Source organism: Myotis nattereri (assembly GCF_964212035.1).
Source record: "Myotis nattereri genome assembly, chromosome: X".
Classification (NCBI taxonomy): Eukaryota; Metazoa; Chordata; class Mammalia; order Chiroptera; family Vespertilionidae; genus Myotis; species Myotis nattereri.
Genome location: NC_138078.1, coordinates 33,215,218 through 33,220,543, shown reverse-complemented (window position 1 = coordinate 33,220,543; position 5,326 = coordinate 33,215,218).

Genomic DNA, 5,326 nt, shown 5'->3' with positions numbered 1-5,326 from the left:
GCGGGATCGGGAGGACTCCAGTTCTCGAGGAACTGAAGCAACTTTATTAGCCACACAGTCCTATTTATACATAACACACTGAATAGGAGGTCTGTCAAGAGGAATGTATTCTTTGTTCCTCTTAATCTCTAAGGGAGGGACAGAACAGAAGGACAAGTTCTCAGTACAGCATATCTCAGTAAATAGTTACAGACTTCTTGGTAAACTATGAAAGGCTGTTCTCATTCTACAAAGGTTGCTCTTATTCTACTGATAACCGCCATCCAAACAAGTCTGGGAAAATTGTGTGGGTAAGAGTCCCAGCCTTGCTAGCCCCTTCAGGTGCAAGGACCTTGCCAGCTTACATCTGGCCCCCAACAGGAACCCTAAAGGGGAAGATTCCAAGCAAGGAATAGAGAACCTGTTTGAAGAAATAATGACAGAAAACTTCACAAACATGGTGAAGGGAAAAAATCACACAAGTTCAGGAAACATAGAGATTCCCAATCAACATGAACTCAAAACAACCCACAACTAGACACATAATAATGAAAATGGCAAACCTTAAAGACAAAGAAATAATCTTAAAGGGAAAAAGAGAGAGACAGAATGTTACCTACAAGGGAAATTCCATTATACTGTCATCTTTGTTCTCATAGAAATTCTTCAGGCCATAAAGGAGTAGCATGAAGTATACAAATAATGAAAAGCAAGGCACTAAATCCAAGACTAGTCTATCTAGCAAGGTTATCATTCGGCATTGAAGGTGAAATAAATAGCTTCACAAAGAAAAAAAGGCTTAAAGAGTTCATTACCACCAAATAAGCACTGAAAGAAATGCCATAGAGGCTGGTGTAAGAAGAAGATGAAATAAAGACAAGAGAGTAACACTCATAAAGATTTAAATTGGAAATAAATAAGTACCTAACAATAATAACCTTAAATGTAAATGGATTAAATGTTCCAATCAAAAGACAAAGGGTAGCTAAATGGATACAAAAACATGACCGAAATATATACTGTCTATAAGAGGCCCACCTAAGAACAAAAGATTCACACAGAATGAGTGAAAATGGATGGGAAAATTATTTTCATGCAAATGGAAACAAAAAAAGAAAAATCTGGGGTAGCTATACTCATCTCTGACAAATAGACTTCAAAATGAAGGCCATCACAAACGACAATAAAGTTAACTACATAATACTAAAGGGCTCGATCCAACAAGAGGCTATAACCGTGGTAAACCTATATGCACCCAATATAGGAGCACTTAAATATATTAAAAAATTGGAGAACTTTAAGGGAGAGAGCAACAACAAAACAGTCATAGTAGAAAATGTTAACATCCTGCTGACTTCACTGGATAAAACTTCCAGACCAAAAATTAATAAGGAAACAGAGACTCCAAATGATATACTAGATCAGATGTATTTAATTTACATTTATAGAACATTTCACCCCAAAGCTGCAGAATATAAATTATTCTCAAGTACACGTGGGTCATTCTCAAAGATAACCACTTGTTAGGATGCAAAACAAGTCTCTACCACAGTGGTTCTCAACCTTGGCTGCACATTAGAATCACCTGGGAATCTTTTTAAAATCCTGATTTCTGGGCCTCATCCTCTGGAAATTCTGTTTCTTTGTTACTAATGTTGTGGCCCCATCCCATAACAAAGAAACGTAATTTCTGGAGGATGAGGCCCAGAAAGCATGGAAGGACCTGGAGAGTATCGTGCTAAGTGAAATAAGTCAGTCAGAGAAAGACAAGTGTCACAGGATCTCACTCATATGTAGAATCTAAATAACAAAATAGACTGAAGAACAGAGTGGATCCAAAAACATGGAAACGTGGAACCGGATGCATTATCTCAGAGCGAAGGCAAGGGAGGGTTGGCGGGTGGGAGGTAATCAACCAAGGACCTCATATGCATATATGCATGGTCCATGGACACAGACAACGAGGTGGTCAAGGCCTATGGCAGGGGGCGGGGGCAGGGGCAGGCTGGAAGCTGGGGAAAGGGGGACATATAAAACACTTTCAACAATTAAGAATTATTTTTAAAAGTTGTTATTTTTGCAGATGACAAGATTGCTTTTACTAAAAATGCTAGAGACTTCACCAGAATACTATAAGAAACAATAAACGCAGTGAAGTTGCAAGTTACAAATTCAATGCACAAAAATCCACTGCATTCAGATATACTAACAGTGCAATTTCAGAAAAAGAAATTAAAAAAAACACTTTTTTTGTTATTACAACAACAACAAAAAAATACCTAGGAATAAACTTGACATTATTATTTGATGTGAAGGACCTATATACTAAATACTACAAAGCATTATTAAAAGAGTTTTAAAAAGACACAATGAAATCAAAAGATATTCTGTGGTTATGGACTGTAACAATCAATATAGTTAAAATGTTCATATTACTCAAAGCAATATACAGATTTAATCCAATCCCCATAAAAATCCCAATGTCATATTTTAAGGAAATAGAAGAAAAAATGATCAGATTTGTATGGAAGCACAAAAGACCCTGAATAACAAAGACAATACTAAGAATAAAGTCAGTGGTATCACACTCCCTGACTTCAAATTATTCTGCAAAGCATCAATAAACAAACACCATGGTATTGGCAGAAAAACAGGCACACAAACCAATGGAATGGAATTGAGATTCCAGAAATAAACCCACATGTATTTGACCAATAATCTTCAATAAATGAGCTAAAACATACAATGAAGAAAAGAAAGCCTCTTCAATAAATGGTGTTGGAAAAATTAGAAAGCTACATGTAAAAGAGTAAAACTAGTGTACTGTTTATCCCCATATATGAAAAAAAATTAACTCAAACTGACACCAAAAAATAAATACAAAGGATTGTAAGAAAATATTAACTACTCTATAAATGCTTGATAGTTTCTTGAAGACAGAATTTTTATTCTACTTCTATATCTCCTAGCAAACTACTGGTAGTTAGGATAATAAAATCTCAAGTTTGGAAGGAGCCTCATTCTATGTTACCATGTTCAAGAGGTTCTCAAACGTTTGATATTCAGCAAATAGCACTGAATGAGTTGGGTGATTATTTCAGCTATTGACTCTCCAAAATTGAGAAGTTAGTGATTCAATTTCCAGATGTTTCCACATGATATGACTGCATCTGCTTCTATTTGTACCTCCCTTCTTTTTTCCCTTCCTTCCTTCCTTCCTCCCTTCCCTCCTTCCTTCCCTCCTTCCCTCCTTCCTTCCCTCCCTCCTTCCTTCCTTCCTTCCTTCCTTCCTTCCTTCCTTCCTTCCTTCCTTTTTCTTCATCCCTTCCATTCTATCTTAATATTTACTTATTAAACTACCAGAACAATACACACTTATTTAGAAAATGCAAATGATACAGTAGGTATAAAATAAAATTGAAATCGTTGTGATCTTTCTCCAAACTCACTTTCCGTAGGTAAACAATGTTAGCAGTTTTGAGTGTATTATGTGTTCTATCTATCATCTATCTATTATCATCTAATCTTTATAAGTACATGTATATATATGCATATACAAACATTTAATGTGCTCTCCTTCAAATAATTTATCATAGGCAACTTTTTATATCAGTAGCATATTAAAAATTTTCACTCTTATAAAAAGCTATATAATATTCCAATTTATGGAAGCATTATAAAGCAATCTCCATATTGTTGAACATTGAAGGTCTGTATGCTTTTATCTATTTTAAGGAATGTTGCAACATAATCCCTAGTTATAGTTGCATTTTCAATATTTGTTATCATACTAAATGTATAACTTAAATGAAATTATATGCATCAAAATCTTTGAAAACAGTGAATAAAACGAATCCAATGGATGCTTATAAATAAAAACTATTAAGCCTAAAATATTAAGTACTGTTGTTTCATAAATAAGATTTTGTTTAAAAATAAAAATATTAGCCCTGCCTGGATTGGCTCAGTGGATAGAGTGTCTCCCTGTGGACTGAAGGTTCCCGGTTTGATTCTGGCCAAGGGCACATGCCCGGGGTGTGGGTTCGGCCCCCAGTGTGGGGTATGCAGGCGGCAGCCAATTGGTGATTCTCTATCATCATTGTTGTTTCTATCTCTCTCCCTCTCCCTTCCTCTCTGAAATCAATAAAAAATATATTTTAAAAAATAAAAAATTTAAAAATTTAAAGAATAAAAGTAAATTATTAAATTGAGTAAAACTATTGAAACAGGTAGTACAGAGCAGAAAATGACCCAATTACAAAGGTAAAACTGCACAATGAAAAATTGCAACTATACAAGTTATTTAAATTTCATAGAAGCAATAAACATTGTGTAGTTGTCTGATAAAATCTAGGAGAAATAATTACAACAATGGAAGGAAAACCAAGATGGTGGCATAGGTAAACGCCTGCCCTCAACACCTCCCACAACAACCACATCAAAATTGCAACTAAAATATAGAACAACCATCATCCAGAACTGCCTGAAAGCTGGTGGAATGGAAGTTCTATAACTAGAGTAAAGTAAGTAAAGAAGAAAGCACATTGAGACTGATAGGATGGGTGGAGGCACAGAACGGGCTGGTCCAACATGGAGGGGTGCCATCTTTTCAATTGGGAGGGAGATTGTCTTTGCGGAGGCTGCCTGTGAGAAGCAAGGGGTCCCAGATCCACACCAGAGCCCCAAACCAGGGTCCCAGAGCTAGGAAGAGAAGTCTCCATAACTATGGGCTGTAAACACCAGCAGGAATTTTAGCAGAGTGACATGAAAGCTACTGGAGACCCAGATGTTCCTTTTAAAGGTCCAGACCATGAACTTATTAAGATTCAATTCCTCTGACCCAGACACACATGAGGAGGAACTGGATTGTCTGGAATCCAGGCAAGAACTTGGGGGTAGCTATCTCCCAAGTGGGGGTGCTTGCAGGGGTCATTATTCCTGGGCTGGGACCTCCCTTGTTACAGGGATGACTGGCAGCCATATCTGAGTTTCCATAAGCATGGCCCACACTGTTTGCTCCACTGTGGTAATTCCCTGAGACCCCTGCACCACTGAACTTGAAGCCCCATCCAAGCTTTTTGCAGCAGCTTTTCCATATGAATGGCCTATCCTTGCTCAGGCTTCAGAGTTCGCTAAAATCTCTCAAACAAGCTGAAGCTGGTGTCAGCATGCCCCAAACCTACCAATAAAAGGCCTAAGACTTGGCACCAGCCTGCCTTGCTTCACAATTGGGCCTCACGTGGGCACCTCCAAGCCCAATACAAATAGCACCAATCTGCAGATCCCTCTGTAGATCCTGCTGGGGGCCCCAGACAGTGGTTGACTTTGAACCTCCCTGGAGGCCCTA